Genomic DNA, 22,634 nt, shown 5'->3' on the forward strand with positions numbered 1-22,634 from the left:
CTTTGATAGGCCAGGCCAGGGTCCCGTGTCCATTCCTGAAATAAAGCTGGGGGTGGCGTCAACCCATCTAAACCACCTAGATGCCAAGTGGGGGAAGGGTGGTTCTCTACAGAAAATTAGAGTGAAGGTGGCCAGAAGAGGTAGGAAGGGTGCTGGTCGGGCATAATAAACCCTGTCCACTGCTATGGGCCTCACCTACCTTCACGCACCTTGCACACTTTGGACACTGGCCTGCCGCGTCGTCTTCTGTTGAAATGAAAGGAACTGCCTGGCTCTGCAGCCAGGCCCAGCTTCTTTGCACACTGGACCTGGGGTCTAGGCCTGGGAAAGGCATTTGCTCAATTTGTGATCTTGGACAAACTCCATCCCCTTTTAGGGCCTCAGTTTCCTCACCTGTAAAAAGAGAATGCTAGGCTGGATCAGATGTTTGAACTGTTCTTTAGCAGGAAAAAAATGTAACAGCTCTGGTGGAGGGGGAAGTGGGGGCCAAAAGGTTCCATTCACTGACAGAAACCATTATCAAGTCCCATAAGATCTGCTGTGTAAAATACCTGCAGCAAAACTGCATGATTTTGTGTGTATGTGAGGGTCCAGAACCCTACTGAATTTATAAGAAGACTTAACTGTGAGCCAGGCTGTGTGCCAGACACTGGGGTTAAAATGATGAACAACACATACGTGGTCTACACTTTCATAATGCCTGCCATTTAGTGGGAGAGACTAACATTGACCTGATAGTCTTGCAAGTAATCAGAAACCTAGACTCAAAAGTTAAGATGGAGAAGTACAAGGAGGTGTGAGAGTCAGGAACTCCTGCACCTGGATTTGACTTCAGGTCTGTCTCAACCCTAATGCAAGCTCCCCTGAGCTCTGGGCCAGTCCCTCCCTTTCTCTGGACCTGAGTCCACTCAGGTGTGAAATGGTGACATACCGTCTGCTTTTGAGGATGTTATCCTTCTGTCAGGGATCGGTCCAGGCGTTACCACGTCATGGTGCCTTCCTTGGCTCTCCAGCTTTTCCAGATGGCCCTGCTCTGGGCTTGCACACCACGTGGGGGTACTTGCTTTGGCACACCTCATGTTGCGAGTTTCCCAACTAAGGACTGTGCTTCTCAAGGCTGGAGATTTTGTATTTTATGTGTGCATCCTAGCACATTGTAGTGTCTGGCTCACAGGAGGTGCTAACAAATGTTTGTGGAATGACTGGGTGGATGCGAAGAGTACACTTTTTGGAGCAGTGTTAATATCATCATGGAACCGGACAGGACACAGCCACTGGCTAATTGTCTCATCTGAGGTCGTGAGATGGGATGAGGTTTACACAGACTGCAAAGCCTGAAGTCCTCAGGTGGAGTTCCAACTCTTCTGATTACTTGCTGTGCGTTCTTCATAAGTTATTGGGCCTCTTTTAGCCCGAATCTTTATCTGCATTAGGAATTGCACTAAACGTCATCCACAGCCAACTTAATCTAAGTAAAGGGAGAGGTGGAGGCGAGGAGAAGAAGAGGAGGACGATCCCAAGGCGGATGCTGAGCAAGCCTCCCCAGGGAGATGAAAGGCGTGGGAGTCACAAAACTGATTAGTGGGCACAAATCGAAGCTTAAGTTCTAAACCTGTCTCTTCATCTCCAAAACCGAGGTCGAACTTGAGCTCCGCAAAAGGGTATCCATTCGAATGCTGTCACGGACGCGAAGACGCCGTGAAGAGCGGAACACGGGCCCTCACTGGGGCGCAGCGGCCCTTTCAGGCCCACCCGAGCAGCAAGCGCCGGCCGTGGGGAAGCCAACCTCGGGACACAGCCGGAAGCTGGTGGGTGGAGCCTTCCCGGCAGCCGCGACGGGCAAAGCCAGGAGCCAATGGGGCGCTGAGGCGTTCCCCCTGCGGCCAATGGGGAGCTGACTGAGGCGGGGCCGGACCAGCCGCCTGGTAACTGCTGCGTGGTAACCGGCTGCGCGCTGCTAGGGCTGAGCGGGCGCTCGGGCTTCAGGTGCGCAGGTTGAAGATCGAGGAGGTGAAGAGCACCATCAAGACGCAGCGCATCGCCTCCCACAGCCACGTGAAGGGGCTGGGGCTGGACGAGAGCGGCCTGGCCAAGCAGGCGGCCTCGGGGCTCATGGGCCAGGAGAACGCGCGCGAGGTGTGGCGGCGGGGCGGGGGCTGAGGCGTGGGGACTGAACTGAGGGGGGAGACCGAGGCGGGGACGGGGCTGAGGTGGGCCCGGGCGGCGCGGACCTGGGGGTGGGGCGTGGGGAGGACGTCCCGGGGCGCGGCGACGACCCCGCGGCCTCGCTCCTGGCCGCGAGTCCTGACTGACCGCCGCTCGGGGCCAGGCCGTCCGCGCGGCACGGGTGTCGGCGGGGAGTAGATGGGCCAGGTCCCTGCTCTCCGGGAGTTCGCGTTTCAGACACAGACGTTTAAACCGCTGAACAGAAGGGCCGTTATTAGACTTCGGGGATCAGTTCCTGCAGGGCTCTGCGGGCCCGGGCACGGCGTTTGAGTTGCTGTGAGCGCAGTGGGAGGCTCTGGGACTTTTATAATCGGGAGGTGATCCGCCTGAGCAGGTGGCAGGTACAGAGGCCTTTCTGAACATTCCAGTTAAGCCCACTTCTGCTAAGTGATGCTGGTGCCAATTGCCTTCGGCCACATTGTCATCACAAAACTGTTCAGGCTCTTTGTGTGTGTACTTTTTTTTTTTGATGAAAACATTGAGGGTGGGAGAGGTCACTTCACCCATCCGCTTGCCACCCAGTTTAGTAATAGTAATGCTGGAGTTTGTGCCTGTGTGCCCCTGACTCCTGAAGCAGCGCGCTCTGTGGTAGGACCGCCCCCCTCGGGCCCCCTTCAGCCCTAACGTCAGCCCATTTTGCCCCTGCGGTGGCTTGGCAGCTACAGAACTCCTGGAAAAGGCTCTTGCCTCCTAGCCTGATTGTGCTAATAGGAAGGGCCAAAGAGAAGCCTCTGGTTTCCATTTGGAACATCAGGTTTCCAGAGAGGAAATAGTGACAGGGCCAAGGTGACTTTGAAATTTCTCTTTATCCAGCTTCTGCTCTCCGAGGGCCTGTCTCTGCAAGTAGCTGACATTGTTGAGTGCTTTTCATGTGCCGAGCACTGTGCTAAGCAGCTCCGTTTCCATTGTCTTATCGTTCATCACCACCCTTATACCTGTCCCTCCTTCACTTTGTTATGACACTTTTCAGACATACAAAAAAGTTGAAAGACTTGTGTAGTGCGTACCTGTGTTCCTGAATTCTACAAGTAACATTTTAGTCTGTTGCTTTGTCTTCTATCTGTTCATTTATCCATCTAACAATCTGCTTTTGCATTTCAAAGTAAGTTATAGACATTAGCATACTTTACCATAAACCCATTAGCCTTTGTGCCACTATGCTATGAACTCTGTTTTCAGATGAGGAAACGGTGGTTCCTAGAGGTTAGGTTATGGATCTAAGGGTACTCGGCTGGTAATTGGAAGAGCCAGGATTTAAACCTAAGTCTATCTGACTCCAGAATCCATACTCTTGACTCTGACGCTGTGTACCTCCATACGAATATGAGCTTCCCAAAGATAGAGACCGGGTAGTATCATATACCCAGAACTTGACTCATTATAGGGACTCAGAATTTACGTACTGAATTATTAGTCATCCCACCTCTGCTACCAGGTCCTTGTCTGAGACTGGTCACATCAGCAGCCTCCTTGATGTTTAATGTCCTCATCTGAAAAATGAGAGTTAGACTAGGTTATCTCTTAAAGGCCCTTCCAGTTCATACTTTTTAAATTTTGGAATTCACTGGACATGTCTCACTGGAGAGAAGGAGCCTAAATGGAAGAAGATTAAATGCAAGGGGAAGTGTGTGAATAAGAGTACGTAGCCAAGGTTGGCAAAGGCTCCTCTACCTCTTTTGAGTTGCCCAAAGAGTTCCAGTGTTGAGGATTATGATATCAGAGGTTACTGTGGAAAGACCATAATGGCTCTTTTGTCTTTTTAGAAATGCAGCGTCTGAAGAATATCTTCTAGGCTGTTAAGTGCACTGTGCTTTTCCAGCTGAGCCAGAAATGGAATAGGGCACATCCACATGCATTCCTTGAACCCACGTTTTTGAGGGGTTGTCTAAGTGTGGGACCAAGGTATGTCTCCACAGTCCATGGGGAAAGTGGGAGAGGAGATAAGATGTGCTCACAAGACCCTGTCCACAAGGTACCACCCAGGTAGAGGAGCTGCGGGCCTGCCCTGAGGCAAGGATGGTGCACCTTGGAGACAGTTGTGCTTTCGGTTTTTAGATCAGTGTGAGAAACCTTGAGATTAGGTGTTTAAGGAGTGTGACTTTCTCAGCCTTACTCCTTTAGAGTTAACTATTCTAAAATACATAAAACCAGGAACCTATTTATGGAATATTTGAACATATATACACACATGTATCAATACGCAGTCAACTCTTGAACAACATGGGTTTGAACTGCATGGGTCCACTTATTCACAGATTTCTTTCAATCAGTACGTATTAGGGTGCTACATGACCCCCAGTTGGTTGAATCCAGGGCTGCTGAACCACAGATATGGAGGGCTGACTGTATAGTTATACGCTGATTTTCGCCTGCGTGGAGGTTGGGCGCCCCTAACTTCAAGGGTTCATGCGAAATACATGCTGTATGTATATAATGTCCATACCTGTCTATATATAATATAGATGCTGTAAATGGCTTAATACTCAGAATATTTAAAATATACGAACAAACAATTTAATCTTGAGGATTTGAAGGGCATTCCTTGGATCTTAGGATGCTGTAGGTTAAACCTCACGTGCAGCATTTGCTTACAGCATTCTGGGATAGTTAACTGATGGCCAGCTAGTAGAATATGTCATTGATTCTTAGCCCTTAGTGGGTTAATTTGGGAATGTGATGAAAGCTGTGAGCCCTCCCTGGAAGAATGCACATTTGAACATATACACACAGTCTTGTTTCCAATTTTGAGGTGTGTGGGCCCCTGGAGTATATGCCACTGCTCCCATTTGTACCCCTCCTGTCCGTTCTCCACATAGCAGCCATCAAGATACTTTAAAAACAAATTTTCAGAACATGACATGTGGCCTAAGGCTTTTTCACTGGCTTCCCATTACATGTAGAATAAAATCCAAACTTTACTATGGACTGGAAGATTCTGTTCTGAGTGCTGCCCCTCCTGCCTCTACAACCTCATCTTCCCAGTCTGCTTGTTTTCTGAACTCTGGTCAGCACAGCTTTTCTGTCCCTTGGACATGCCAAGCTCATTCCTGTATTTTGAATTTATTGTTTCCTTTGCTTGGAACACTGACTCCTGCCCTGCCTGCAGCTTCGTATATCAAATATAATGTCAGAGAGGCCTTCCCAGATCACTCTTTATTATAGAGTAACCTCTGCCCCCAGCCACTTGCTCTTTTGTTGCCCTTTTTTCTTCATAGTAGAGATTCTGTGTTTGTATGTCTCCTCCACTAGGACGTGAGCTCCATGGCCCTCTACTGCCTCTGGCGCCTAGAACAGCGCCTGTGGTGTCCTGGCACTCGATGAGTCTGAGTTGTGTGGACCAGACACTGGACTTTTTCCTCCTGTGAAACATTTTAATATTGATTTATTATTTCTTTCTATTGTGGTATCTAGCATGTGGTGTGATAGTGGAATTAATCAAAAGCAAGAAAATTGCTGGAAGAGCTGTCTTGTTGGCAGGGCCTCCTGGAACTGGCAAGGTACTCATTTTCTCTCATTTTTTAAAATCTACCCAAGAGGATGATCTTAATGTGTAAGCCAAATTCAATTTGTATCTTAACTAGTCTTTGTTTAGCTAAATTGGTTATACGTATGTTTTTAAAACCGATGTGCAATAATACAGTTGAGTATCTAAAATCCATGCTTCTAAAATTCAAATTATCCTGGCTGACCTCCAGAGAAAAGAGAGTGAAGTCTTCAGAGGTGTCTCATTGTCTCTGTAATTTGTCTTTTATCTCTTTCAAGTCTCCTTTGCTTTGGAAATACATTTCTGTTGGCCTAGGGCTTCATAAAATCTTGGGAGTGACATCTGGGAAAGAAAACCAGTCAGCAAGCAATTTTCCAAATGCTAACTTGACCGAGCACTATTCTGGCTGTGTGAGAGATGGAAAGAAAAAGGAAAAAAGAATTAGAGACGTGATTTTTATCTCCAAGGGCCTTATAGTCTCTCCAGGGCAGAGAGGACACCATGGCAGCATGAAAAACTCCAGTTGAGCACTAAGCTGCGAGGCATCGCCCGATCTTAAATGCAGCTGGAATTGTAGCAGGAGGTGACACTTGGCTTGGTGTGGCTGGAGGGGTTGAAGCTTGACATTTGTGTTTGCAGGCAAGAAAAGGGCCTTCCAGGTCGAGGGTGCAGGACAACTTGTGGGATCTGTGGGGGGCTTGGCTGGGTGCTTGAAACGCACTAGAGTCCCCAGTCTGGGCCCTGCTTGTTCTTCAGGAGGGCTGCTTGGTGCAGGAGAGGAGGAGCCTGGGGGAGTCATTGTGTAAAGAAAGGGGTTCCAGCTCTGGTGCTGAGACCCCAGGCAGGTCCCTTAGCCTTTCTGAAGCAGTAGCACAGCCCTGCCTGTTTGAGGGAGTTATTAAAGTGGCGGTTGTAAGATGATGACTCTAATTATCATTTTGAAGTCGTATGATTGAATTGATAGTATGTCTTTTACTGGTGTCTAACCATAGAGGAGGAAGTGCTATATTTGTGAACAACTATAAACGTGAGCTTTAATTCCCTTTCTGCTTGTCACTGTATTTACCATTTATTTGCTTACTGTTCCTTCTCATATCTTAGACCTTTGCTCTCCCTCCATTTCCTTCCTAAAGTACATCATTAAGAAGTTCCTTCTAGAAGTTTGTTGGTGGCAAAGTCAGGTTTGTATTTATTGTGTTGCCCTTGTTTTGAAAGATAGTTATGTTGGATATATAATTCAGTTGACAGATGTGTTCTCTCAATACTGTTTCTCTCAGTGATATTTGCTACCTTTTGGCTTCTAGTGTTGCTTTTGAGAAGACTGGTTTTGAGGATTTTGTCTTTTCTCTCTGAATGTTTTTGGGATATTTTGGTTTTGGTGTTTCACTGTGATATGTCAAAGTGTGGATTTATTTTCATTTATCCTGCTTGATATGGATCTGAGTACATATTGTGTCTAATAAGTTCTGGGAACTGGTCAGCCTTTGTCTCTTCAGATGCTGCCTTTCCCTGTTCTCTGTCTTCTCTTCTGGAACTCCAGCTAGGTGAGGACCTCCACTGCGGAGGTCCTCCACTTGGGCCGAGTTTGCCCCCTGGGGAACATTTAGCACTGTCCTGAGATGTTTTCGGTTGTCACACTTGGTTGGGCCGGGAGTGCTGCTGGCATCTTGTGGGTGGAGGCCGGGGGGTTTGCAGGGCACCCTGCAGAGCACAGAGCAGCCCCTGCAGGAGGAGTTCTCCGGCCCAAAATGCCCACGGTGCCAAGACTGAGAAATCCTGGGCTGGAGCTTCTCATTTTGTCTTCTTAGTCTTTGAACCTCTTTTATGTTTTCTGTTGTTTTGACTCTTCTGTGTTCTGGGTAGCTTCATTAGACCTCTCTTCCAGTCTGTCTTGTAAGCTGTGAGGAAGCTACTCTTTAATCCAGTCCATTGAATATTTTCCATTTTGAAAAATTTGAAACCTACAAAAGAGTGGAAAGAACAGTTTGATGAATCCCTCTGTACTCTGCTCATAGGTAACTAAGTGTAAATATTTTGTGAGATTTGTGTTTTCTCTATGTTACTTCTGAACCATTTGAAAGTAAGTGCAAGGGACCTTCTCTGTCATTCCCATGATATGGTCATCCACCCAAGAGATGTAATGTTGCTAATAAAATTGGCTAATATCTAGTTTATATTAAAATATCTCCAAGTCATTTCAGTTTGTGGCTCTTTCATTTTTTTATATTTTTAAATTGAATTATAATCACATATCACACATTGCATTCATTATTGTCTCTTTATCGAGAACGGTTCCTGTCCCCTGCATTTTTGGTTTGTTTTCTTTTATGACACTGACATTTTTGAAGAGCCCAGGACAGTTGTTTTGTAGAGTACCCTACAGCTGTCCTCCAGTGGTTGTCTGATTGTGTCTGAAACATTCAGTCCTTTGGCAGAACGTGATGCAGGTGATATGTCTGGAACCTGCATCACAACAGGGGGCTGACGCCACGTTGTACTGTGAGGGGACTGGTTTCCTCTGAAATTTATAATCATCTGGGAAGTGACACTTCGAGATGTCCTGAATATCCTTTTACCCTATGGCTGTAGCATTCATTGATGGTCATTGCCTTATCAGTTATTGCATTGGTGGTTGCAAAATGGTGATTTTCTAAATCTGTCGTATCCTCTACATATATTAGCTTGCTTTTTTTTTTTTTGTAATGAAGAAGCCCCTCCCTCCCCCACTCATTATTTTTAATTTCTTCATTTCTTCAAAATCTGTTTTTTGCTTATTTGTTTGTTTGTTTGTTTTGGCCGCGCCATGCAGCTTGCAGGATCTTAGTTCCCCGACCAGGGATCGAACCCATGCCCCCTTCAGTGGAAGCGTGGAGTCCTAACCACTGGGCATCCAGGGAAGTCCCAAAATCTGGCTATTATTGATAGCCTGTTGTTCCTTGTTCGTGAAATACTTTCTTATTTATTTTGTATCCTGTATCTGCTTGTGGACTCATGTTTGATCAAATCTGAGGCTTCCCTGATCTCTTGATTAGGGCAGAGTGCTTCCTGAGAGGACTTGGGAGGGCCCCTGCTGTGCTGCCAGCACAGGGTACGTGAAGGAAATTTTGTGGCTTGGGTTTTCTGGCCATCAGGCAGTGTAGAGACCAATCCTTAATCTGTTTGAGAGCCTGCTGGTGAGACTTCCTCAGCCAGAGCTGTGGTGAGACGGACAAGCCTGTCTTTATCCCTTGGAGATTTTCTCTGTGGCCACCTTGTCTACTGACGTGTGCCCTTCAAGGCTCCTTTTAATCCAGGGGTTTCTGGCATCTGTCAAACACCTGCCCAGCTTTTCAGAGTAGTAAAATACCTTGCAATGATAGTTTACTACTTTGGGTCTATCATGACTACTTACTTATTCTAGATATTTTGTAACAGGAGGGAGTGGCCGTGGCTCTAGTGGCCGCTTTGCTGGAAGCATGGGTCTCTGGTGCTTTTGTAACATTGTATCCATGGACCTCAAGGTTCAGACAACTTAACTGAGTAGCCGGCAGGAGTGTGGTGCTTGTTCAGAGTATGGCCATTCCCCTCCTGAGGCCTGCACACTCTTTTTTTTTTTTTTGCGGTACGCGGGCCTGTCACTGTTGTGGCCTCTCCTGTTGCGGAGCACAGGCTCCAGATGCGCAGGCCCAGCGGCCATGGCTCATGGGCCCAGCCGCTTCGTGGCATGTGGGATCTTCCCGGACCAGGGCGCGGACTCTCAACCACTGCACCACCAGGGAAGCCCTACACACGCTTAATAATGGGGCTTTGTGTTTGGGTTTTAGAAAAAGGTGTTCGGATGAAGTTGAAAACAAAGTAGGTTTTTTAATCTTTTGGCAACAGCCTCTTTTTTGTGCCACTTGCATGGGGGGTGGGCACACAGAAATAGGTCTTGGAGATTGGGGTTTGCATCCTGACCCTTCTGCTTGCTAACGGTTTGACTTTGGGTGAGCTGGAAATTTCTGAGTTTCGGTTTCTAAATTCACAAAAGGTGAACTAGATTATCAAGTTCATAGGCTGCTTGGGAGGGTTCAGTGGGCTCCCTCGTGCAAGTCACCCAGCCCTATATAGTAGGTGTAGGTATAGTCTGCACAGTAGCCACATCATATGCCAGCCTTCTGGGAGCCTTTAAATGGAGGAAACTAAACACACCTGAAGCATTTCTTAACCAAGCATTTATCATATTTTAATGGAATATGTCGATCATCTCTTCTGTATTTGGTAGTGGTGGGGGTCTGCATTGAATCAGATGCAGCACTGTCTTTGGAGTTCACAACTGAGGGAGGGGTGTTGGGCCCTGTAGCGACAGGGAAGAGAAAGAGGAGTGACTGGAAAGGTGGCGGGCTTTGGATAGAAGGTGAGCGTGGCTGGCCTGAGGCTCCTGCTGGGAGTCCTGGTGTCAGTGTGCTGCTACCTGCCCCGTTATGCTCCAGAGATTTTCCCTTCGCTCTTAGGATACAAGAGAATACAGCTTTAGAGGTATCAGCCTTGAGGGCACAGACTCAGATGCCTACTCAGACGGGAAGTGGGGCTGAGTGAAGCACCCGGGAGCCCGCACGAGCCCTTGCTGGGGAGGCAGCTGCCCGCATGTCCACTCCCAGTGCTGCCATGTGGTCACAGGGGCCCCTTGTGGCCAGACCTTCTTGCTTCTCAGAAGAAGCTAAATAATTGTATTTTTATGTGAAATTTCCCAACATTAGAAAATGGGCAACAAATGAGTTTAAAAACACACATGAGGACTTCCCTGGTGGTGCAGTGGTTAAGAATCCACCTGCCAATGCCAGGGACATGGGTTCAATCCCTGGTCTGGGAAGATCCCACATGCCACGGAGTAATTAAGCGCGTGCGCCACAACTGCTGAGCCCGCGCTGTAGAGCCCATGCTCCGCAGCAAGAGAAGTCACCGCAGTGAGAAGCCTGTGCACCACAATGAAAAGTAGCCCCCGCTCGCCGCAACTAGAGAAAGCCCGTGCACAGCAATGAAGACCCAACACAGCCAAAAAAGAAACAAAACACACATGAGACTCTGCAGGCCAAAAGAGGAGCAGTCTGTGGGCAACTAGTTTGCTACCGGTGATCTAACCCAGGACTTTGATTTGACAGATGAGGAAGTCAGGCACCAGAGATTTGCCATGTACCCAGGGTCACGTATGCTAACACATATATATGGAATCTAAGGGAAAAAAAAGGTCATGAAGGACGTAGGGGTAAGACGGGAATAAAAACACAGACCTACTAGAGAATGGCCTTGAAGATATGGGGAGGGGGAAGGGTAAGCTGTGACAAAGTGAGAGAGTGGCATGGACATATATACACTACCAAACGTAAAATAGCTAGTGGGAAGCAGCCGCACAGAACAGGGATATCAGCTCCATGCTTTGTGACCTCCTGGAGGGGTGGGATAGGGAGAGTGGCAGGGAGGGAGACACAAGAGGGAGGAGATATGGGAACGTGTGTGTATGTGTGGCTGGTTCACTTTGTTTTAGGGCGGAGGGTGGCACACCATTTTAAAACAATTGTGCTCCAATAAAGATGTTAAAAAAACAAAAAAAACACTGACAATAAACTTACTTCCATATATCTTAACGAATTTCACAAAGAAACAAAGAAAAAGAGATTCTGAATGCAGTTTCCATAATGATACAGCCCCATCTGACGCTATCTCCTGTGTACTGTTGCTAGGTAAGTCAACTTTGCTTTCTGAAAGTAAAGTCACATAGGACATCTAGTTCAGTTGTACATATGTGTGTTAGAACCAGAAGAATTTGAGTATTTACCTTTAGGTAAACAGCATCACAACTGTTCTGTTGCTCCCCTTTCCCACTTCTCTGTGTTAGATAAAGCCACTCCTCCTAAAACCACTGGCACCAACTCCCAAAGTGGCCACCTCAAAACAAAAAAGATAAAAGAAGGAAAATTTGTTCCCGTGAAATCCTGCCAAATCACATGCAAGATAAATGGTTTATCATGCTGCCTAAACACAGTGCCTGATAAATGTAATGCCTAAACTGGACCCCAGATACACAGATCTTTAACCATAGAGTTTCTTCCCCACCCCCATGATATATAGTAGAGCGTGGTGACAGGGCCCCACTGATGTAGCTAAATGTTTTCAAAAGGTCCTGAGGAACTCCGGATCGTCATCTCAGAGAAAGAATGATTGCTTTGAGTTATCAGGTCTGACAGGAGCAAAATCTGACTTATGAGGGATAGTGAAGAGGCCAGAATTGGTCTTTTGGTCAAAAAAGTTGACCCCAATCACCATCAGGTGAGCATAGTTAGGCTCGATAAAATTGTTCTGCATCTTGCACTGTTGATCTGCTCATCTGTATCTAATTATAACAACTATATCAGGTCTTGGTGTCAGATTCCATCCTATGACTACATGGAGATGTTTCCTAAATCCAGCGTAAAGTTTCATAATAGGCTCTATTTTAAATAAAGATATGCCTCCTTTTTTGTCTCCTGAATTTATGTGTCCCACAAATAATTCTCCCCAGTTACATGAGACACAGTGACCTGCACGAATAACTGTCTTCTCTTACAATTCTTTACCCCAAAGTAGGACATTTTTCAGTAGGCCTAGAACCACACAGTCTCTTGTCTTTTCTTAATATCTCAACTGTAACCACAGTGGAAAATTTGATCTGTTGCATTTTCTTCAGCTTATTTATGCAGCCATGCCACATTGCAGGAACCTAGCAAAATAATCCGAACAATGTAAAGCATTGTTTACCGAGGCCAGCAAACCAGAAAGATCAGATCACACTTATTTTGGACATACTGATGATCCTGCAGTTTCCCACACAAATCAGCAAAATAGGTGTTTCTGGATTTGCAATTAAAAAAACCCTACAATATATATTGTCCTACTCCTTTCTCGGTTCTTTCTGTGGAGACACAGACGGAATATGCACTGTAAAATCTAATGAATTCAGGTTCCACTCATTTGTAATTGTTGTAATTCAGGCACGGGGAGTATGGTGACTAAACTTTGATACCTTCTTTTCAGTGTTTATTTAAAAGAAGGAAATGTTTTCAGCTATCATCAAGCAATTCATAAACCACTCATATACACAGATTTCACATATTAGAGATACGTTTATATCTATACACAAACCTTAAATAGAGGCCATGAAATAGACTCAAATTTGACTGGGTCTAATTAGCGTGGCATCCCAAAGAGCTCTCTCAAGATCTCAACTTTTCAGTAAGTGGGGCTGATTTGCCAGATTTTGTGAATTAGTAAGGCTGAACCCAATGTTACCTTCTGGTGAGGAACCTGGTGGGTGAGCAGAACACAGAGTCTGGAGCCAGATGGCCTGTGGGCCACTCCTGGTGTTGCCACCTGCAATATCCGTGACCTCTTAGTCAGGTGATTGATTTAATACCTCTGGACTTCAGTGTTCGCATCTGTAAAGTTCTGTAACAGTACGTAATCTATAGAGTTACCTCTCTTAAATGAGTTACCCTTCTCCAGTGCGTGGCCCACAGTAATCACTCTACCCTTTTCCTCTGAAATTAAAAACTATAACTCATTAGATTTGGTTTAATTTCCTTTAGACCTGCCTGAAACTGAAGTCAACAGCGCTTACCTGTACCCACTGCTTAGGCTTTTAACAGTACTTTCTACAGCATGCCCAGGACTGTGGTTTTGGGGAGGACTTATTTCATCCTTATGTGTTAATTTGTTATGTGTTAAATTTCATGTGCTATCGGAGGGGGGGAAGCACATAAAATTAACACATTAGAGTGGGGTGGGTGTAGGTAAAGCCCAAGCTTGTGTGCTTAGAAGTTCACTCGGAGCTACCAACATCACAGAGCAGTGCTAGGACTCTGCACTGTTGTTTCTTGACTGCTTATTTTTTTTAACATCTTTATTGGAGTATAATTGCTTTACATCGTTGTGTTAGTTTCTGCTGTATAACAAAGTGAATCCGGTATATGTGTATATACATCCCCATAATGCTTCCCTCTTGCGTCTCCCTCCCACCCTCCCTAAGCCACCCCTCTAGGTGGTCACCAAGCATGGAGCTGATCTCCCTGTGCTATGCGGCTGCTTCCCACAAGCTGTCTGTTTTACATTTGGTAGTGTATATAAGTCCATGCCACTCTCGCACTTCGTCCCAGCTTACCCTTCCCTTCCCCTTGTCCTCAAGTCCATTCTATACGTCTGCGTGTTTATTCCTGTCCTGCCCCTAGGTTCTTCAGAACGTTTTTGGTTTTTAGATTCCATATACATGTGTTAGCATACGGTATTTGTTTTTCTCTTTCTGACTTACTTCACTCTGTATGAGAGACTCTAGGTCCATCCACCTCACTACAAATAACTCAATTTCATTTCTTTTTATGGCTGAGTAAATATTCCATTGTATATATGTGTCACATCTTCTTTATCCATTCATTTGTCAGTGGCCACGTAGGTTGCTTCCATGTCCTGGCTATTGTAAATAGTGTTGCAATGAACATTGTGCTACCTGACTCTTTTTGAATTATGGTTTTCTCAGGGTATATGCCCAGTAGTGGGTTTGCCGGGTCATAGCCCTCTTTCCCTGTTGGTGGGAATGTAAGTTGTGCAGGACAACCTTTGAGGACTGAGGAAGGTAGAGTATCTTTTGTATGAGGAGAAAGCCCTTCAAGGGTCAGGTGTGGAAGTTTCCACGGGGTACCTATTCCGATACCCAGAAGCCAAGAGCAGGGAGATGGCAATGGAGAGGCAGCTCTGGTGGTCTTCAGTGGGGAGGGAGCTAATAAGGGTATAGTCCTTCATCTGGGCACCTCCCTGGCAGCCCCCAGGTCGCCACTGTCTGCAGCTGAGAACCAGGAGTGCTGTCGGGTTAAAACCTTCCCTGGGTCATGAAAGGGTGGGCACAGGGCCTGGCACCCAGAGAGAGTCCAGGGCTTGTCTGCTTACTTCACCTCCATTCTCTGTCTTCACTTCCTGTATTCTCCAGCCTCAGTTGGGTTCGTCCCTAACTTTGTGCTAATCACCACTCCTACCATTCACACTTGGCTGGGTGGTAAGAAAAATAATAATACTCATAAAACTGAAAGAATAAACCCACAATAGTAATAAAAGATAGCAACAATTATAGCACACATATTAGATAAATTACTTGCTCAAGATAAGTCAACCAGCCAGTAATGGTTCCCAGTATCAAATCCTGGTCTTCTGACCGAAAAGGCCCCACCCCTAACCCCTGTTTCTATATTGAGTATACTTCTATGTTAGGACTCAGGCCGACACAGGGGAAGAGACTCAACCCAGGTCCTGTGGTCAGTTGATGGCTCTGGAACTGGACATACGTTTGATGACTTCTGTCTAGCTGACCTGTTCCTGTTCTTTGCTCTTCTGTGCTAATCCTTCTTCCTGGGGCTTAATAAGAAATTGCCTCTGGTCAAACTAGAATGAAAAAAAGGAGACAAGAAAGCATGAGGAAAAAGGAAATGATAAGATGGCACCAAAGTTCACTTCTTGCTGCTACATTTCCAGATGCTGTTTCAAATCTATTTTATAGGACAGAGGAGGCAAGGTGGGCCAGGAGTAATATATCTCAAAGTCCTATTGCCTGCCAGACATTCTTTGAGGTTTTCTCCTTTTCTTCTTACAAGTCTAGAAGTAGGCGCCCTTAGTCCCATTTTACAGAGGGCCAACCTCAGACTCACGGAATGTGTAAATTTTCCAGGGTCACATGTCTACACTTTGCCCTCTACACAGATCAAGCAGCAGCCTCCTGTTTTAGATGACAGAATTCCAGGGCTTAAAAGACTGATAGTGGAAACCTCGCCTGATGTGGAATCTGGGCTGTGTCATGCTCCCCATTGGACATGAAGATGATGGTAGGGATGAAATCCTACTCCGTGGGCCAAGAGGACTGGGTGTGGGGGCCACAATGACTAGCTGATTCTTGAGGTGCTGAACTGGACCCAGAAAGCAGCACAAGCTGTTGCCCTTTGGAAAGAGAACCTGAATGGTAGGATATTAACATGTACACAACTACTATATGAAAGGGGTTTTACATTTTATCTCATTTAATCCTAAACTCTTCTCAAGACCAATAGGTACTTATAAATGATCAGAATCAGAATTTTTTGTGTGCAGTTTTTAAAACTGAAGTACAGTTGATTTACAGTATTGTGTTAGTTTCAGGTGCACAGCAAAGTGATTCGGATATCAGATTATTTCCCATTATATGTTATTAAAAGATATTGAATACAATTCCCCGTACTTTATTACCATAACTCCTTGTTACTTATCTATTTTATGTATAGTAGCTTGTATCTGTCAGTCTCATACTCCTAATTTGTCCCGCCCCCCTCCTTCTCCCCTTTGCTAACCATAAGTTTGTTTTCTATGTCTGTGAGACTGTTTCTGTTTTGTATATAGATTCATTTGTATTACTTTTTAGATTCCACATATAAGTGATATCATATAATATTTGTCTTTCTCTGTCTGACTTACTTCAGTAAGTATAATATTCTCTAAGTCCAACTATGTTGCTGCAAATGGCTGAGTAATAGTCCAGTGTGTGTGTGTGTGTGTGTGTGTGTGTGTGTGTGTGTATGAGTTTTCATTTCTTTCTGGATATATACACAGGAGTGGGATTGCTGGATCCTATGGCAGCTCTGTGTTTAGCTATTTAAGGAACCTCCATACTGCTCTCCACGTGGCTGCACCAATTTACATTCGCACCAACAGTGTAGGAGGGTCCCTTTTCTCCGCACCCTCTCCAGCATTTATTATTTGCAGACTTTTCGATGATAACCATTCTGACTCATGTGAGGTTTTGATTTGCATTTCTCTAGTAACTAGTGATGTTGAGCATCTTTTCATGTGCCTGTTGGCCATCTTTATGTCTCCTTTGGGAAAATATCTATTTAGATCTTCTGCCCATTTTTTGATTGGGTTGTTTATATTTTGATATGGTGTTGTATATTTTTGGATATTAACCCCTTGTCAGTCACATCACTTGCAAGCATTTTTCTCCCATTCCATAAGTTGTCTTTTCATTTTGTTGATTGCTTCTTTGACTGTGCAAAAGATTTTAAGTTTAATTAGGTCCCATTTGTTTATTTTTGCTTTAATTTATTTTGCCTTGGGGCCCTGATCTAAGAAAATATTGCTACGATTTATGTCAGAGAGTGTTTCACCTATGTTCTCTTGTAGGAGTTTTATGGTGTCACGTCTTATATTTAGGTCTTTAAATCATTTCAAGTTTATTTTTGTATATAGTGTGAGGTAGTGTTCTGATTTCATTGATTTACATGGAGCTGTCCAGCTTTCCCAGCATCACTTGTTGGAGAGACAGTCTTTTCTCCATTGTATATTCTTGCCTCCTTTATTGAAGATTACTTGACCGTAGGTGGGTGGGTTTATTCCTAGGCTATCTATTCTATCCATTGATCTATATGTCTGTTTTTGTGCCAGTACCATGCTGTTTTGATTACTGTAGTTTTGTAGTATAACCTGAAGTCTGGGAGGGTTATGCCTCCAGCTCTGTTGTTTTCCTCAGGATTGCTTTGGCAATTCTGGGTCTTTTGTGGTTCCATATAAATTTTTGGATTATTATTTCTAGTTCTGTGAAAAATGTAACAGGTATTTTGATAGGGATTTCATTAAGTCTGTCGATTGATTTGGGTAGTATGGCCATTTTAACAATATTAAGTCTTTCAGTCTAAGAGCATGGGACACCTTTCCATATCTCTGAATCACCTTCCATTTCTTTTATCAGTGTTCTATAGTTTTCATCATATAGGTCTTTCACCTCTTGGTTAAGTTTATTCTTAGGTATTGCATTTTTGATGGGATTTTAAATGGGATTATTTGTTTACTTTCCTTTCTGATATTTCATTAATAGTGTAATGAAATGCAACAGATTTCTGTATATTAATCTTTTACCCTGCTACCTTGCTGAATTCATTTCAGGGAACAGAACTTAAAAGTTAAGTAACGTGACCTAGAAACAACCTTACCAATTGCTGCTCCAGGATTCATAATCTGGAGTTACACAAAGTAATCTGGAGTTACATTTTATCCTATGAACTGAAATTCGACATCCTAGAAGGCATTATTATTCAGTTGTTCTCTCTAAAACAACGTGAAGTGAAATAAAAACACTAAAACTCATTAAAAAGGATTAGATATCCTCTGCATTACAAAAGTCACAAAAGGTGTGTGAAAATCTGGGGGATATTGTATTCAGACGTAGGTTTATCTCTTCAATGTACAAAATATTCTTAAACAGTAGAGTTAGGTCAATGATATCAAGAGCGGATGCACAGAAAAACCACTTGAAAAGAAACCAAACTAAATAAATTAATAGGAAATGAATCATATTAAGCGAACAGGGTTGTCATAATGTACAAAGTAAAATATGATGACCCTTTTTCTGCAAAAGAATATATATGAACATGGGTGTATGAGGGTGATTAAATATGTTAGTGCATTACATACAGAGAAAAATCTGGAAAGTAGGCACTATAAGTTAAGAGAAACTCTCTTTGTATTATGGTGGGCAAAAGGTAGGGACAGATGGGTGTGGCAATGTAATTTTGGTTTCTAAAAACGCATGTCTATATTTTTCCATACGTGTTAAACAAAGAGAAGTATTCATTGGTGCCCTAACAAAGTACTGAGATAAAGTTTTGTTAAACAGGTATATCAGCAGCCAAGTCACAAAATAATAGTGTAGAAATACATTTATTGACTTAGACACTAAACAGATTTCTTTGATAATAAATCACTGAGTGTGGATTGTTGAAGATAGAAGATGTTTTTATTTTATAACTTTGCATTTCTATGCTGTTTCCAGAATGGAAACATTGAGTAAAATACAATGTTTGGTTTGTTTGAAAATACAAAAGATTGCAAACTGACTACCAATACGCTATTCATATACTCATGGCTTCGGAAGCAGATCAAAAGAATTGATTTGACAGTTTTTTGTATGTGTGTGTATTTGTATATGTCCCTTTGTCTCAAATTTCTTTACACCAATTATTCATACACTAACTCATGCAGCTTTCTACTCAGTTCACTTAGGGGCCAGATTTCCAGTCCCACGGCTTGAAGATCCCAGCATGGGCATGAATACAGAAGGATCGCTGCCAGTGTGAAGTCTAGAAATCTTGCCTTTAGGATGAAATTCATTCCCCTCCCCACCAACACCACAGTCCCTTCCATCCCCCATCCTTTGCCAAGGCCCCAGTTCAGACTTTTACACCTGCAGTTCTGACTCTGGTCACCAGGTGGCATCGCTCTCCATTTTCTACACATTTTTCTTTTTCCCCTCAATGGAAAATACATATTTTAAAAACAGAAGTGAAAAGTTTCCTCAAAGTCTATTGGAAAAAACCAAGTACAGTGTGATCTTAACTTACTTTGAAACATTCAGATGTGTATAGAAAGACTAAAAGAGCATATGTGTAGTTTCTATCCTGCTTCTCATTCATTTATTAATGTGTACTGTGTGTGTACCATGTGGCAGGAACTGTCAGTCCAATTCCTTATCTGCATCCCAACCTCCCTCTTTTCATCTCCAGAACTTCATAACTGGAAAAGCCCCAAGAAGGAGAGAGAATTGACACTATCTTATTTCTGCACATGCCAAAAGGCTTCCACATCTCTTCGCATGGTGAATTAGATATGTTGGAGGGGAGAATTTGTGGGCGGAGGGGTGAACAGCAACACAACTCCTAGGAGTGAAGACAAGGTGAGATATAACCAGGACACTTTCTAAGCGTGGCTGTAGCTTCAGTATCCAGTACAGTAGATGTCAGAGTAAAGAAAATGAGCAAGAGCCAAAGAGAGGCCTTACAGAATGGTGAAAGGATCAGGACACCAGGGAGACATCAAGTTCCTAAATGTGTACGCACCAAACAACAGAGCCTCAAAGTACACGAAGGAAAAACGGGTGGAGCTGAAAGGAGAAAGAGCTAGATCTATATTTATAGTGGGGGACTTCCACACCCACCTCCCTCTTAGCAAGTAACAGAATTACTAGAGAGAAAATCAGCAAGGATATAGGAGACTTGAATAACACAGTAAACTAACGAGATCTGCATGACATAAAGAGAACAGTCCGCTCACCAACAGCAGAGTACAGGTTTTTCCCCGAGGGTCTCTGTAACATTCACCAAGTTAAACCATCTCCTCGACAATCAGAAAAACCTCAATAAATTCTAAATGAATTGAGGGACTTCCCTGGTGGTGCAGTGGTTCAGAATCCGCCTGCCAATGCAGGGGACACAGTTTTGAGCCAACGTCAGGAAGATCCCACATGCCGCGGAGCAAATAAGCCCGTGCGCCAGAACTACTGAGCCTGTGCTCTAGAGCCCTCGAGCCACAACTACTGAGGCTGCGTGCCGCAGCTACTGAAGCCCGCGTGCCTAGAGCCCATGTTCCGCAACAAGAGAAGCCGCCGCAACAAGAAGCCCGGGCACCACAACGAAGAGTAGCCCCCGCTCGCCGCAAGTAGAGAAAGCCCGTGTGCAGCAACGAAGACCCAACGCAGCCATAAATAAAGAAATAAATATATTAAAAAATATAAAAATAGGGGCTTCGCTGGTGGCCCAGTGGTTGAGAGTCCACCTGCCGATGCAGGGGACACGGGTTCGTGCCCCAATCCTGGAAGATTCCACATGCCGTGGACCGGCTGGGCCCGTGAACCATGGCTGCTGAGCCTGCGCATCTGGATCATGTGCTCCACAACGGGAGAGGCCACAACAGTGAGAGGCCCGCGTACCGCAAAAAAAAAAAAAAATTAAATTAAATATAAAATAAATATAAATGAAAAAATGAAGAATTGAAATCTCACAGAGTGTTCCCTGGCCACGATGGAATCAAATTAGAAACCAGTTATAGAATGCAAAAAGAAGAATCCCTAGACACTTGGAAATGGTGGTTGAAACATCATTCCAGGTTATCATTCACACCCTTATTATAGAAGGGCTGAAGTGAGGAAGAGTTGCCTGCTGAGCTGAAAGGCATTTCAGGCTGGCCCAATAGAGAGGTCACTCTGGCTCTTTCCAACAGAGTATTGTTCAGGGCAAGGCTGGAGAGAGGGAGACAGTTCAGGAGTCTGTTACATCAGTGCTACCTGACATTAAAGCTCCAAGTGCACTGGCAAAGGAAGTCCAGCTAGCTTGCTGGTTGTTAGTGGAATCGGTTTGGCGGCTCATTGGATTTGGGAAGCACGAGAGAGGTATTGGTGTGGTTGCTGGAAAATCCTGAGAGAAGGCAAGATTCAGGTGCCTTCCTGGTGTATATGACTCGTGTCCAGTCTAACCCATGGACGCATACACCTCGGTTCTTTATCAGTCCTGCTCCACTGTTTTAAAAGTTTCAGTGCAGTTGTCCTCTTCTCCCTCCTCCTCCCTCTTTGTCCTCCTTGTCCTCCTCTTCCTCATCCTGCTCCTCCTCGATTCTTCCCCTGATAGTGCCATCTGTCGGATAAGGCTGTCCTCTCTGGACAGGCAGAAGAGTGTCCTTTCTGAGGCTTGTGGGACTGGTCCCTTAGGCCAGGTTGGCACTTTGCCTGCCCTACCATGCTGTTAGCCTAAGACATGGTACGTGGTAAGTGGACCACAGATGTGTCTGCAAACTTGTATTTTTGTTCCTCTTTTCAGAATACGGTGATGGTGGTAGATCACCTCAAGGAAGAAAGAAAGGTTGGAGTTATTTCCCAGGTAATTCTGGCCAGAGGTGCCCTCATTATGAACATGATAAATGTTAGCCTCAGCCCTCACAGCTCAAGGAGGATGATGGAAACGTCGTGAAGAAGGATGTCCAGGAGGACCCCAAAGTAAGACAGTAAGTGACCAGGCAGCAGGGTTTGTGCACAGCAGCCCCTGGGACTATGCACCTCTCTCACGCTCCGTGGACTTGTTTTTCTTCTCTCACTGCCAAACTGAAGCATGCTAGAAGTGAAATAATGGTTGAGCAATCCTAATTGTAGTGCTGGTGTCAAAGAGACGAGGGTGTACAGAAGACTTTCTTAGCACTTATGGCCACTCACCGTCCTTCTCTCCACATGCCCCCTGCAGCTCTCCCTGTACCATCCGAGGCAACAAGAGAGGAGTGAGATGGCACAGTGAAGGCCACATGCATACTACTGTGTGGAGAAACAGAAAACCTCTGGAGAGAGAAATGGGGGAGAACACACAAGATGGAACCCCAGGGAACTGGTTCAGGGTCACAGTGAAAATGTACACAGAAAAATGTACGGAATGTGCAGGAGAGAAAAGGCAGGGGAAGTTGTGTTGGTCGCATGTAGACATGCTGGTTTCTTTCACTGGGGACAGTTTGTAATCTGTCCTTTTTATTACCAGGAGTTAACAGTCTTGTTCATCTAAGGGCAGGTTCAGAGAAGCAATGTAAAGGGAACAGGCTGACCGTGAGGAGAACAGAGGAGCCTGTCTCAAAGCAAAGGTGGAAACTACTGCCAAGGATATGGAGCAACTCCACATTGGAGGTCTCAGCTTGGCAAACTGAGTGTGGGAGACAGAGGGTCGAGCCTCTGGAGACCTTGTCTGAGGGGCAAGCAGTGTCTGCACCGGGTAGGATCCCCTGGAAATTTATAAAAGGAAGATCATCACTGACACCTTGATTATGTGGAAGAGAGTTTGACTGGAGAGAAAGAGTATTTAGGAAATCCATATTACACACACCCATAAGAAATCATGCCAGTGGACCCTTCTTTAGAAGCCCTTTCAAGCTCAGTAGAAGGCCGGAAAAGAAGAGGAAAAGGTTCCTCCTGCAGCCTAAATTCCCTGTTGTCTGTCCTCTCTCCCATCGCTTCTTTTCATCCTTAGATTCCTTATGGGATAAAGTATGACAAAACATGGCTAATGAACTCAGTCCAGAGCCATTGCAGTGTCCCTTTCACTGCAGTGGACGTAAGAAAGAA

General features: G+C 44.9%; 1 protein-coding gene across 1 annotated transcript in view; it reads left to right on the forward strand.

Moving 5' to 3' along the window:
* Positions 1 to 22,634, forward strand: part of LOC111170887 (nuclear RNA export factor 3) — a 283,690-nt gene that overhangs the window by 252,299 nt on the left and 8,757 nt on the right. The window lies entirely within an intron of this gene.

The sequence above is a fragment of the Delphinapterus leucas genome, chromosome X (genome assembly GCF_059928025.1).
Source record: "Delphinapterus leucas isolate spDelLeu-1000000601 "Yukka" chromosome X, BTC_Dleu_Yukka2, whole genome shotgun sequence".
Lineage (NCBI taxonomy): Eukaryota > Metazoa > Chordata > Mammalia > Artiodactyla > Monodontidae > Delphinapterus > Delphinapterus leucas.